Source organism: Neofelis nebulosa, chromosome 1 (assembly GCF_028018385.1).
Source record: "Neofelis nebulosa isolate mNeoNeb1 chromosome 1, mNeoNeb1.pri, whole genome shotgun sequence".
In the NCBI taxonomy this organism is placed as follows: Eukaryota; Metazoa; Chordata; class Mammalia; order Carnivora; family Felidae; genus Neofelis; species Neofelis nebulosa.
Genome location: NC_080782.1, coordinates 79045030 through 79060115, shown reverse-complemented (window position 1 = coordinate 79060115; position 15086 = coordinate 79045030). Strand labels below are relative to the sequence as shown.

Here is a 15086-nt window from a genome sequence, read left to right as displayed (position 1 = left end):
CAAAACCTTTTACTACAGTGAACTATTAAGATTATTTGTTGAGTATGTGAGTGATTTTATAATACATACTTTATGATCCCTATCATTAGGAAAATATACATTTTATTTTTATGTATTTTTTAAGTTTATTTACTTAAGAGAGAAAGCACGTGCATGAGAGTGTAAGGGGCAGAGGGAGAGGGAGAATCCCAAGCATGCTCTGTGCTGTCAGTGTGGAGACCCACACAGGTCTTGATCCCACAAACAAAACTATGAGATCATGATCTGAGCCAAAACCAAGAATTGGACACTGAACCAACTGAGCTACCCAGGCACCCCATGAAAATGTACATTTTAAAGAAAGCATTGTATCAACAAACTTCTCTAAATTACAAAGTCACTTTACATTATAGACACCTACCTGCAAAATGTCTATTTTTCATGACAAATGAGAGATTTGATTATGTCCATAGTATTTGAATGTCACTTATTTTTTCTTGAAATTAGAATGTTTTATATACATTGGGATTCCAGACTTGATATAGTAATTTTAAGTAATTAATAGAAATTCTATTATTCCTCAGACTCAAGTGGGCTTGCATCAGATATTTATTAACAAAGAGTTTTAGGAGTTGAGATAATTTTAATACTGTAGAAATGGAGTCAGGGAGCTGAGCTAGCTTGGGTTTTTTGTTTGTTTGTTTGTTTGTTTTGCATGTGTGCCAAAGTATACATAACATTTTGAGTATTTTTAAGTGTAGAGTTTAGTGACATTATCATGCTACAGGTTTGGGTTTCGAGGATTAAATATCAAGTCTTACAGATGCATTTGTTCACAATTACTTTGTGCCTTTCAGAGCGTGTGCACTGTTAATTAGGATGATTTAACTAATTAGTTATGTTTTAAAGATATTTTAATGCTTAAAAAGGATGGGATAGAAATATTGCTTGTTAAGTAGGAAGACTTGCTTCAATTACTTAAAATAGGGTAAAACTAGGCATCCTGGACTCAGTGCCATCTGTACCTGATGTCTGGAGCCCAGGCCCCAGAGGGAGGGCCTCAGGCCTTCGGGCCAAGAGGGTTCTTGGCTTTGAACGAGAAAGAATTCAAGGAGCTATCCATTTAGAGAAAGGGACAAAAAATAATTAAGTGTAGAAGTAAGATAGGAGCCACTTCATAGACAAAGTAGCAGTCTCTCTTCCCAGATGAGAAAGAGAACCCTCTTTTGCCTGTAACAAAGAGTTTTATAAGTTTTTTCTTTTAAGTAGCTAACCATATAGGGAGAAGCTTACTCTTTAACTATGGGTTTATCATTCACATTGAGCAGTTAGTTTTTTTTTTTCCTTGTCTTAGGGTTGTGGAATTACCCACAGGGGGCAATTTTAAGTATGTGCATCCCAAGGGAGTGGGGTCTTGTGGTCTTCCAGAAGTCACATCTTGTGGTTCCTTTTATGACCTGCTGACTTTTAGGTTAACAGTCAGCCTGAAACCAAAATGGCTTTACTTTGGTCAACTTGCCTCCTGAGTCTCCCTTGCCTCCTGCCTCATACTCATTAGTAGGAATGATAATATGTTAGTTATCTACCTGTTAAGACTTTTGTCTTATTTCTAAATTGTTTCTAAACTTGGGAAAATCAATTATTTCTATTTATTACTCCATATTCAGAGTAATACACCCTTAACAAACCATTTAAAATGGATAATATGAGAAATTTGCTATATTATTACATTGAAAGGATTCATGGTAACAACTGCTTTACCACTTCCATGTTGAGCTGCTTCTGGGGAAAAAAAAATGTAGTTCAACTGGGCTCAAGGCTAGGAAAGAAAGGACAAAAAATAGTTTTTAGAGTAATGAATATTTATATCCAAGATATTTAATAACATGTTTTATTGTTATTTATTTATTTGAGGGGGCGGGGAGAGTGAGAGCAGGGAGGGGCAGAGAGAGCAGGAGAAACAGAGAATCCCAAACAGGCTCCATGCTGCCAGCGAACAGAGCTCAATGCAGGGCTCAATCCACAAACTGAGATCATGTCCCGAGCCAAAATCAAATCAGATGCTTAACCAACTGAGCCACCCAGGCACCCCTAAGAATATGATCTATTAATTTGGAAATGGAATCAATGTGACCACTAAGGATTGATGAAAGATGCTATTGCTGATTCTTGAAAAGGTAAACAAAGAGCCATATACTATGCTTTAGAATACTGTATGTACAATTATCACTTTTCAAAAAAAAATTCCTTATACATCAGACGTATTTTATAGGTGAATTCACTTTTCTTGGCAGAATAGAAATCTCATAATGTCATGAATTTAATTGTTTTTTTCTCTCTTCTATATTCATGGAAATTCATCAAATTAATAATTTAAGTTTTATTCTACCAAATGAGCACTCACTGTCAAGAAAATCAGGTCAAATAGATTATATATATGTATATATATTTATATATGTAAAGTGGCATGATGGGAATTTGTGTTACTGTTGAATTTACTTCAGAAGTTTTAGAATTCTCTTACATGACCATTCATTGCAGGCTGAATAAAATGCCCCTAACCTTACTGGTCCCTTTGAGACCTGGTGACATATATTTTTCATTCTACTAAGGACATTTTGTATTTCCCACAGTGTGAGTTATCTTCAGTAAGATTATTGTATCTTTAGGTAAGACATATTAAAACTGGCAACCATTTTAAACTCATTAGCTCAGAGTGGATTTCTACTTATTACCGCTGAATACTGCTTCCTGAACACATATCTATATGGTATTTCCTTAGAGAAATCTTGTTGAAAGATTGTCTAAATTTGATCCATATTTAGGCTGACATTGCCATTATTCCAATTAGGAAAGTATCAGCCACTACAGTTCATTTACTGAGTGATGGCCACTATTGATGTTTATAGATTTTTTTTCTTAGTGTCTTTCTTGGTCCATCAGTTTTTTGTTTTTGTTGTTTTTTTTTTTTTAATTTTTTTTTTTCAACATTTTTTATTTATTTTTGGGACAGAGAGAGACAGAGCATGAACGGGGGAGGGGCAGAGAGAGAGGGAGACACAGAATCGGAAACAGGCTCCAGGCTCCGAGCCATCAGCCCAGAGCCTGACGCGGGGCTCGAACTCACGGACCGCGAGATCGTGACCTGGCTGAAGTCGGACGCTTAACCGACTGCGCCACCCAGGCGCCCCATTTTTTTTTTAAATTTTTTTTTTCAACTGTTTTTGTTGTTTTTTAATAGAGTTTAAGTATCAAATGCAAAAAAATTCTCTTGTAATTCCCAAGGCTAATAGGAAGCAGTATGGTCTGAAAGGATGGCAAGACTCACAACAGGACAGCATTATTATTATTTATTATTATTATTATTATTATTATCATTATTATTACTAGTTAGCAGGCCTAGCCTATAACGAAATGGTAAACAGTTGAAATTTGTCTCCAGGCCATCTCTTCTCTTCTGCCACCTTTCTGTTCATATACATTCCTTGACTCCTCAGGTTCTCAGGGCCAGAGATGCCAGAGTCCATGCTAGACTGTATTTGTTATCTACCTTCCCTGGGAGGGACTTATTCTGTGTTCATCTGTTTCTTTGTTCCTTAGAAAAATAATAATAATTATGTAGTTACCCTGTACTCTACTTACTCAGCTAATGTGAATTATTTAATGTAGATGTGTTAACTTGAAGTAATAAATTATACCACAGTGAGGTGATCTTATCATGCTTCCCCCTCTCGCAAAGGGGATTTTTATCGATACCTTACCAGAAATTGAGTCCAATGCGTTGTCCTTCATGTCACAACTTAGCCTCTCCAGATTTTTAGTCTTGGTAACTTAGTTCCAACTATAACTCCTGCTTGATTGTAGTAGCCTTGTAACTTGTTTGTGGTATCTACATTCTCCAGCCTCTCAGTTGGTGTAGACGTTCTAAATTCTGCCGGAAACTTGTCAGTCTTTCTTTGTGGCATTTGGTGGTGATTTTTAAGGCAATAGGGCTGAGTGCACATCCAACAAAACTAATGCCAGTACAGCTACTAAAAATACTAGATAAAGTATTTTTGAAATCAACTTTATGGAGCTATAACTTCTATTCATGAAACCACACCTCCATCGGTAGGGCATTTTCATTGACCTGAAAAGTTTTCTTGTGTCATTTATAGTCAATCACCTATCAATACCTTGGCCTCAGGCAACCCCTAGTGGATAAAATATTTTTTAAAATTATTTTTAATACATTATTCATATCCACTGTGTATAAAGGTACTTAAATTAGAATATGCAAAAACATATTTCTAAGTTATTCAGAAATCATAAAAGAAATTATAACAAAAAATTTCAAAAAGGAATTGAGTTACTTTTTTAAAATCTCATATTTAAATGGATGGGATATACCTAAATAATTTTAGAAAAGGAAAACTGTATTTCTAAATGCTCATTTTTAAAGAAGAAAGAGTTTCTGAATTAAGAAAGTAAAAAAAAGATAAGTATATTACACTGGGCATAATCTGCCCCAGGAAGGTGATGTGTGATCTTGAACCAGGTACCACTTACATTTCTGAAGGGACACTTGGGCAGTGTATCATGACATCCATCCAATCCTCACAATTATCCTAAACTCCTTCATAATTGTTTTGTCTTACTTGTCTAAACTGGAAAATCCTCTCACTTGCTCTTAATTCTGAAATAGACCACGACTTAAAATCAACCATGAGGGCTTTCTTCCTTTGGAGAACTTATCTAACTGTAAAAGGCCAGGTCATCTTTGAAGAGTTGCCATTTGACTTGAGGCAAAGGAAGACAGTCAGAAGGAAGAGTGGAAGTAGGAAGTAATAATGGTGTATTATGTTATTGGAAAGAGAGTATATGCCAAATATAGGTTCAAGTTGTAGTTTAGGGTGATCCAAATGGAACACAGTTTTAAGTTTTCCCTATTATTTATTTGTCTTAAGGAATCCTTAAGGAAGCAGTTTTGGAACTTGAGTTTCTTTTTTTTTTTTTTTTTTTTTTTTAATATTTATTCAGTTTGAGAGACAGAGACAGAGTGTGAGTGGGGGAGGAGCAGAGAGAGAGGGAGACACAGAATCTGAAGCAGGCTTCAGGCTCTGAGCTGTCAGCACAGAGCCTGACAAGGGACTTAAACTCAGGAACCACAAGATCATGACCTGACCCGAAGTCGGAAGCCTAACCGACTAAGCCACTCAGGTGCCCCATGGAACCTGAATTCTGTTTTTACAGTCTTCCTTATATTAAATCTGGTTTTATAGCCTATATAAAGGTTATGAAGAAACTTAATATTCCTGAAATCCTTTTTTGTTTAAACTGCCTAGATTAGATCTCATGTCTCTAACTACTATTCATAAATTGATACAGTATAATTCCAGTAGTAGGGAACAAAAAGTGACAAACCAGAGTGCTGTACAAACTATTTGGATTTACGGCCAGTATCCTGAATAAATATATACTTTCATTAAGATGTAATCCATATACCATATAATTCACCCATTAAAAATGTGCAATTCAATGTTTTTTAGTATAGTACAACACCAAACATCATAAAAATGTAATTTTAGAAAATTTGTTACTCCAAAAAGAAGCCTGTATGTATTGCCAAATATTTTCCATTCCTTCCAGCTGTAGGCAACCACTAATATGCTTTCTTTCTCTGTATCTTCGTCTATTATGGATATTTCCTACAAATGGAATTATATAATATATGGCCTTTTTGTCACTGGCTTCTTTCACTTAGCATGTTGGGTTCAAGGTTCATACATGTTACAGTATGTATCAGTACTTCTTTCCTTTTTACTGCTTAATAATATTGCATTTTATAAATATACTACATTTATCCATTCTTTATTTTATTTTATTTATTTATTTATTTATTTATTTATTTATTTATTTTTTTAAATTTATTTATTTATTTTTGGGACAGAGAGAGACAGAGCATGAACAGGGGAGGGGCAGAGAGAGAGGGAGACACAGACTCGGAAACAGGCTCCAGGCTCCGAGCCATCAGCCCAGAGCCTGACGCGGGGCTCGAACTCACGGACCGCGAGATCGTGACCTGGCTGAAGTCGGACGCTTAACCGACTGCGCCACCCAGGCGCCCCTCCATTCTTTATTTTAAAAAAATTGAGGGGTGTCTGGGTAACTTAGTTGGTTAAGTGTCTGACTCTTGATTTCAGCTCAGGTCTTGATCTCAGGGTTGTGAGTTCAAGCCCTGTGTTGGGCTCTGCACTGAGTGTGAAGCCGACGCGCACACACACACACACACACACACATCCATCTATCCATCCATCCATCCATACATACATACATACATACATAAGATAAATAATAAAAATATTTGGGTTGATCCAACATTTTGGCTATTGTGAATAATGCTGCCATGAACATTTGTATACATGTTTGAGTGGATGTGTGTTTTCATTTCTCTTGGTATATATGTAAGATCACATAGTAATTCTATGTCTAACATTTTCAGAAAATACCAAACTGTTTCCAAAATGGCTGCAGTGTTTTAGTTTACATAACCACCAGCATTATATGAATGTTCACATTTCTTCCCATCCATCTGTCTTTGTTATTAGTCATGTCTTAGGCATAAAGTGGTATCCCATTGTAGTTTAAAACTGATTTTTCTGATAATTAATGGTGTCTAGCATATCCTCGTGTGCTTATTGGTCATTTGTAGATCTTCTTTGGTGTAATGTCTATTCAGAGGCTTTGCTCCTTTTTAATTAGTCTGTTTTTATGCATTGCTACTCCCAATTCCAAGTTCTATAAGAAGATTTTAAGTGAGCGTTTTTTTAATATATTGAAAGTTCTACAATGTGATAATTTTATTGTAAATTATATTTGCTATATTTTGCTATTTAGAAATAAAAGTGTGAGAATTGGAGTTATAATGAGAGACTTATAAGAGGCAAGAGTCAAATCAAGAGGAGGACATGTACATAGATTAATAGAAGTCCATGAAAATATCTGATCAAATATGTTGCTTTAGTATCATATATCTGAAGTTCACAATCTAATAGTTGGTCCTTTCCAGATGGAGAACTGACAAATATGCAGCCTCTGATTATAGAAGGTGATTAAGTGGTTCTTTGCTGCACCCAGACTCCCACTGAAAAACAAGAGTCTGAGGAAAATTTCCAATTATTTGAGAGATGACTCAAATGGAAGATTGATCTATAAGGACAGTAGGCTAATGCAACCTGTCACTATTATTCCTTGCAGCTGACTTGAAAGACAAACTTACTTGACCTACATTTTTCCTTTGCCCTGTGAACTTCCTCTTAAAGATTACCATCTGAAAGAGATGAGGGCAGGCCGACTGACACGTAATGTCATTAATAAGAAGACACATTTTTACAAAGTATTAATTTTCAAAACTTATTAGCTTATCAAAAGTTTCTTAAAATATGAATATACATTCCTAGGATACACAATAAACTCAGTTTTGGGACTTCCATAAATAGGAGTTTTTATTCTATGTAGAACAAAGCTTATCATTGCAGAAGGTGGACTCTAGAGACCTCAAGGGTGGACTCAGATTCTGAAGAGATGATCTTAAGCCATGGTGGCAAGGTGGATTCTGCTAGATCTTGGTGGGTCTCTAGAATTATTGAAGACACCCACCCCACTACAAAATCAACAGGAAAATCTATTGATCAAGCAAAATTAAATTTATTAAACTCACTGCAGCAGAGTGAACATGGACTTGGTGAGGATAGGAAAGGTTATAGAAAGAGTTTTAAGACCTGGTTTTGGTGATTTCAGGTGGATTTTTCAAGGTAAAGTATTGACTGGAATTAAACTGACCTTATGATAGAATAGCTTTGGTTTGGTAGGCACAGCAAGGCAATGTTCTTAAAATGAGTCTTGATGATTGTGTTTTTAGGTTTGACATGTAGGCTAATGTGGTTGTTACAGACTTATTTTCTGAGACGATATACTTCCTTGGGCCTCTTTGTTTGGTCTCAGAGATGTTTAACTAGGAACCTGAAAATTTGCCTGTTTTCATCTTTTCCTGAGAGACAGTATATATAGGTTTCATTTCTCACTATCTAACATCCTTTTTTAGAGAAGGAGTGTGGAGGAAATAACATGAGAAAAAAATTGGTTGCATTTTGAACATTTAGAACTTGATTACATTTGGCTTTCATACTTTCTATGTGTAATAAATATATTTTAATTAACTTTGCTAAAGCAAGGCTTAAACTTTTAAACTTTTGTATCAAAGTTATGTATTTCTTATGGAAGTTATACAGATAAAAACCTAAGGTCATACCTCTTTTTAGGTTTCTTTGAAATGTGGTTATTTTAAAATTGTTCCAAGTACTTGAGTTTATTCTTTGGTCCTAATAATTTGATTTAACCATGTGATATTTTTATCCCCACCAGTTTATTATCAGTTTTTCTATTTCTCTTATTAATGGCATGCAAATAACATGTACAGACAGCCAGTTTGGGTCACATACATATTTAATAGGATTTGCATTCTAATGATTAAATATTGTTCAATTCAGAACCAAAGGATGTACAGTGATATATATCTTTTTTTTTCCCTGCATTTCCTGCTATCACCCTATCTCCAGAATTATTTATGTATTTATGGCCTATATTTATCTTTTATTTCTTTAAATAACTTACACTTAAGTTGTGCTGATGTCTCAAGCTTTGACATTACTTGGTGTTTTTGTTCTTTTGTGTTTTTCTCCTATCTGTAGAAATTTTAGAATCCCTTCCTTATCCTCAGTGCTGTGCTCTAAAATTTCACTACAACGTATGTACATGTATTTCTTCGTCAGTGTGAAGTGTGATTTTAAAGAAGCCTATGTCTCTCTAAATCCAGGAAGTTGGTTTAAATGTGTTCATAGGCTATCTTCATTTGAATCTGTGGGGCTTTCTGAATTTTTCTAGTTATTCTATATTTTCTATTTGTCCTTTATTCTACATTTTAGTCATTTCACCATTTGGATTTCTAATTTTTTTGTGGCATTTTAATTTTTGCAGTTGTATTTTTAAAATCCAAGAGATCTTTCTCACTCTCTGATAACTCCTGTTTCACAGTATCTTCTGCTTTTATTTTATCATGAAAACAGCTTCTGTAATGTACCTGAGACTACTAAATAAGGTTTAGTTTTAGATGTTTTCTTTTGTTTTCTGCATTACTTCTGTTTAGCCTAACATCAAATTGTGTATTTTATTATCTTAGATTTTTCTCTTTTTTCTTTCAGTTTTCCTCAAACTTTGGGTGACCTTCAGTTTTCCTCTCTTTTTGATAATAAGTCAATAGAAATACTCAGAAACTATGCATATGGGTCAGGCTCATCCGGGGACACTTATCCAGTAATAAGTTGTGTTTTAAGGAATATTCAAGAATTAGTTTGTATCCTGTTCTCCACTATGAAATGTTAAAATAGTTTGAGCTTTAATTTAGGAAGCCAGATCCCTTGTTAGATTCTACCATAGATTCTTCTCTCTATACTTTATACCAGGCTGTATTTTGGTCTCTCTTTTTTATTGTTGTTAGTTTTTTTAAAAAAGTATTAACCTATAACTGGCAAATTCTAACGTGGTGACCATTTTGGACAAAGGACCAGGAAGACATGTGGGGAAATTTGACTTTTTCAATATATCCTTTTGATAACTGTGACGCCTCCTACTCCTGCCCTCCACTGAAAGTACATTCATTGATTTCAGGTCTCACAGACTATAAACTACGTAAGTGACCAACCTCATTGCTCTAACCCCTTTTTGTGTGGCATACCAATCAATAACATTCCCTCAGTTTTCCATCTTTGAGAAATTTGCTGATATCTTTTACTGCTGAGAGCATGCAACAATTTCCTTCCCATTTTCCTTTTGCTTCTATCTTACCCACTTTTTACAAATTGCTTTAATATTATTCAGTTGGGTCTTTAATAGGACAGGAAATAAACTCATAAGTTTGGCTTGACATTCTTAATCTTATGTTTTAACATTGTGCATATACCTCTATTTAATCACATTTAAAACCATTTTCACCTATGATATAAACGATGGTTAGAATGTATAAATTGTACTGTTATTGTTGAGAGGGAGTTGAGATCGATATCAGCAATCTGCTTAGAGCAGTCTACATTGTTATGGCATTCCTGGAAAGAAATTTGCCTATGTGGATCAAGATAATTAAAGATTTGGGACGCTTCAGTGGCTAAATCGTTTAAGCGTCCAACTTCGGCTCAGGTCATGATCTCACAGTTCATGAGTTTGAGCCCCATGTTAGGCTCTGTGCTGTAGGTACTGAGCCTGCTTTGGATCCTTTGTCTCCCTCTCTCTCTCCCCCTCTCCCACTCACATGGTCCCTCCCTCCCCCCCCCCAATACAAACACTAAAAAAAAAAAAAGATACTTAAAGATTTGATGCCTGGTAATTGTAACAGTCTTTCCTAAAGAAATATCTAGGGACTTATTTGAAGAACTCTGAAAAAGGCTGTTCATCACATAAAAAATAAGTTTGAAATAATTCAAATGCTAAAATATTAGGAAATTATTAAATAAGTTGTATCACTCATGCAAAGGATGTTTAAACAAATAAAAATCAAAATATGCTTAAATGATGACAATATAATATTAAATGAGAAAGCAGGAAAAGATACTATGAATTCAATATAATATACATTTTAACTCAAATATATTGAAATATAATTTTTATCAGCAGAATAGTCATTGGCAATTTTAAGTTAAAATATATAGGTATTATAAGCAATTATAATAAATATAATTATACACATTATATAATTACATAAGTTAAAAGGAATTGTATAAAATATAAATAAAAATAAACACAGGAAAGGAATACCAATCAATAGAGGTTATCTTGAGATGATAGGATTTTAGTTGATTTTTATCTTTCAAATTATCTATAATGTTGTACTTGTAATCAGAATAAAAACTGATGCTTTTATCTATGTTTTGGGGTTTGCACTGTGAACTAATCTTAAACTTCAGAATGTCTTGATTACTGACTATTTACTGGAATGAATGAAATGAAAAAAATCTAGATCTATTCATTACACTGTTCCTTTAATTTGCATGAATTTTATCATTCAGCTTTCAGGGTATTTACACTTATATCAGTGTATACAGAACAAGTGCATTGCTCTAAGACAGGATTTAATAATACAGATTCACGAATAACTGGGACTCTATCCTATTGAGACAGTTGGGCTTTACTGTTATTTGGCTTATTTTCTGCTGCAGTAGGCATTTTCATCTACTGCATAGAAAGCACCTTTACTCTGCTAAAGTTCAGCGCCATTCTGAAAGATATGGGCCTAGAACGGAGTTTGGGAAAACAAGATAAGAGCCTTTTAAATTAATACATTGACAAGTTTGAACTAAGTCATCTTCTGATATGCTTGCTGAGGAAAAAAGTTCACTTGACTGGATACTTTATTCATTGTATAAGAAGCCCTACTCGTCTTCAACTAGTCTAAATGTTGATGGCACTGTTTTTTGCTTGTTTGGGAGCTATATATAAATATATCATATTTTCTTTTAAAAAGTATCCTTTTTTTTAAAGTGTACTTTTAAACCTGTAATGTATTTTAGTATTCTCAGAAAACTTATTTTTGTAATGAGCCTCTATTACATTTTCAGACACTGCCAAGTATATATCAGTATTATGGCACTGCATAGGTTATGGACTGTAAGGCACACTTTATGTCAGTCATTTGCAGAAAACAATTTCTGACAGTAATATAAGATAGATTATGCTATTTTTATAGAAAATTAATAATTTCTTAGTGATTAGACCTTTTTTCTTCTGACCTTTAAAATTGTTATTCAGAAAAAAATAAAAAAAAAAAAAAAGAGGTTAGAGTGGGAGAGAGCCAAAGCATAAGAGACTGTTAAAAACTGAGAACAAACTGAGGGTTGATGGGGGGTGGGAGGGAGGGCAGGGTGGGTGATGGGTATTGAGGAGGGCACCTTTTGGGATGAGCACTGGGTGTTGTATGGAAACCAATTTGACAGTAAATTTCATATATTAAAAAATAAATAAATAAATAAATAAATAAATAAATAAATAAATAAATAAAAAGAAAAAAAAATAAAATTGTTATTCAGTACAACTGGGGAAGTTTGTGCATATGCATATATCTCTTAGATCTGAATTTAAATTGCATGAGGTTTTTCTTATACAGTCTGGATACTGTGGTAGGTTTTCCAAGCTAGCATCAAGTTTTGCAGAAAGTCCTTTTAAAAAACAGTCACATGTCTACGAAATTAAGCTGAAAGGATTCAGAGCAATATAAAGAGAGCTATGTCTGTTTGGATATAATAAGATTAACTCCTATGCAATTAACATGATTCAAACCAAAAAATGATGGCAAGAATTTTTTAAAAATTTTTTAACAGTTTTTATTAATTTTTGAGAGACATAGCCAGAGCATGAGCTGGGGAGGGGCAGTAAGAGTGGGAAACACAGAACCCAAGCAGGCTTCAGGCTCTGAGCTGTCAGCACAGAGCCCGACGTAAGGTTTGAACTCACAAATAGCGACATCATGACATGAGCGCAAGTTAGAGGCTTAACTGATTGAGCCACCCAGGTGCCCCAAGATTTTTTTCTTAATTACACTTGTTTACTTTTAAAAAATCTCAGTTTTTCAATTTGTACATTTTTGGAAACCTACAACAACACCTTCAACCATGGTGTGAAAAGAGAAAAACAGTATGGCGGATCTCACGTGTCATGGGCAACCTCACCACCTTCCCTAGGAAGCAGCTATTACCAGCAAGGTCCAATGGGTAAGACGTCACTGTTTGTCAGGTGTGTTTGGGGGAAACACTTTTTAAAGAATATGCCTTTGGGACACCTGGGTGCTCAGGTGGTTGAGCATGTGACTTCGGCTCAGGTCATGATCTCAAGGTTCTTGGGTTTGAGCCCCACGTTGGGCTCTGGGCTGACAGCTCAGAGCCTGGAGCCTGCTTCAGATTCTGTGTCTCCCTCTCTCTCTGTCAAAAATAAATAAACATTAAAAAAAGAATATGCTTTATTTATAGTATTAACTCTCTATTTTTCATAACCCTACCTGGTACCTACTTAATATCAAAGACAGTATGTGAAGTAGTTAGCATGTATGGAGAGGAAAAGAAACGCTAAGACTCTAGAATTAGGTAACATCATTACAGTTTTCTTTAAACTTTAATATTATTATATTTTTAAGACATGACCAAAATAAAAAGTCTAGCTGCTAATGTTTGTCCAACACAAACTGACAAAAGGTTGTTTAAAATAATGGCTGATGGGAATTTTCATCCTGGAAAAACTTTATAGTAACCGGATACATTAATCACGTTCATTCCTGGATTCAAGTTAAAAATAGCTTTCCCAAGGGAGGATATTTTGAATGCCTGTGTAACATTACTAAATAAAGCATCCCTTCTCTACCAGCTGCAGGAGGTGTTTCTTTTTATTCTTTATGTCTTAGTTTCTTTTTTTTTTTTAATTCCTAGTCTAGCTGTATTTAGATTTGAAGTTGTTTTATATTTATTTTATATGGTTTTTTATCACCTCAAGTAAAATCCTGAGAACCCGATGAGTGAGTTTCAGGATTCAGATTACTTTCATGTTTAATTGATGAAAATTTTGAAACACATTTCAAATGTGGAGAACACCTCGAAGTAAGTGACATTAATAGTTCTGCATCAAAATGTACAAATAACTACATAAAGTGGAATAAGTAAATAACAGAATTGGCTTTACATGACTTCTAGTCAGGTGTTAGATCAATTATGAAATAATGTTGGATCTTTAGAAAGTTTTGGTTTTAAGAATTCTGGATAGAAATTGTGTACTTATGTGTGTGTGTTTATTTTTATTTTTATTTTATTTTTTTGTCTGAGAAGTTTATATTGAAATTGAGTTTCTAAATTAAAAAAAAGAAAGGAAATGTGTCAGATTAGAATGTTCAAACTAATATAATGGTCAGTCTTTTAGTAAAGAAGAATCACCAAATTAAATGTTTCTTGTTTAATTTTTCATTGTTATTGGAGAATTGCAATTCCCACAGCATTCCAAATTCAAATGCTTACATCCTGGGAATAATCAGGTACCATAAATGTATGAGGTGGTCAGATGGTCAGATATGATGTAATAGGGAATTACAGAGAATGTAAACTTGACATGCCTTGCCTAAAGGCATCCACAGTCTCTGTCTCTGTCTCTCTCTCTCTCTCTCTCTTTGTGACACACACACACAGCCAGATGTAATCTCTGAGTCAGAAAACTATGTAACATTATAAGGAAAGAGTGGAAATAATTTGGAAGAATTTCTGATACCTAAATATTCTTTCATGTTTAGCTTACATGTGGTTGCCAGTTTTTTCTACTTCTCTAAAAAAAGAAATACCTAACCTATCATTTAATTATTCATTCATTTATTCAGTTAGTCCTTCAACAAATAATCATTCATTTTGTACTCTATGAGTGTAAAACTCTAGGGAAATAGAAATGAGTGAGGCAATTCATGCCTTAGAGATGAGCTAAACAATATGCAGTTACCATTCAGAGGTAAGAGCATGCTGGTGCAGGATTCCAAAAGATGTGCACCCATTTTATGAGTCTGATGATGTAGAGAAGCATTCACAGAAGTGACAACCAGTGGCTTAAAGGAAGAGTTAAAGCTAGTCAAGCAATGAATGAGGCAAGGGATTTCCAAACAGAGAGAAGATTGAAGGGACAGGGGTAATTGAGGAACCAAAGAGAATTTCTTAAGGGAAGAACCTAGGATGCAAATTTATTTCCTGTTTTAAATAAGCAGGGCAAAAATATAGCTACTTCTATTGTTGAGCATGTTCAATATTTTTGTCAAGTCCGCATTTTGTTTTCCCTTTCATCAGTTAAATGCAGTGTGATTTGGATGCAAATACTATTTACGTGTCTGCTCTACCTATTTTCCTTTTTCAAAAAGTTTCTGTACATCCTACACTCTGAAAAGACCAACATATACAAAGAAAAAAACGAAAAACAATCCTCTGATTATATTTAATAAGTGTACATCAGAGAGAAAGACAGGAAATAAAAGAATATAAAGAGAAAATGAAAGTGAGAAAGTGACT

At 34.4% G+C, this 15086-nt stretch overlaps 2 long non-coding RNA genes across 3 annotated transcripts in view; one reads left to right on the top strand and one right to left on the bottom strand.

The window, feature by feature from the left end:
• Positions 1–15086, bottom strand: part of LOC131509944 (uncharacterized) — a 175670-nt gene that overhangs the window by 7797 nt on the left and 152787 nt on the right. The gene's annotated exons all lie outside the window — the stretch shown is intronic.
• The window catches only part of LOC131509939 (uncharacterized), a 156311-nt gene that overhangs the window by 24709 nt on the left and 116516 nt on the right, over positions 1–15086 (top strand). Inside the window, exon 1 of one of the 2 annotated variants that reach the window (XR_009260803.1) lies at positions 13414–13649. The exons of the other annotated variant lie outside the window; for it this stretch is intronic. This is a non-coding gene — a long non-coding RNA (uncharacterized LOC131509939). Of the gene's footprint in view, positions 1–13413; positions 13650–15086 lie in introns of those variants that run through there. 2 annotated transcript variants of the gene reach the window in all.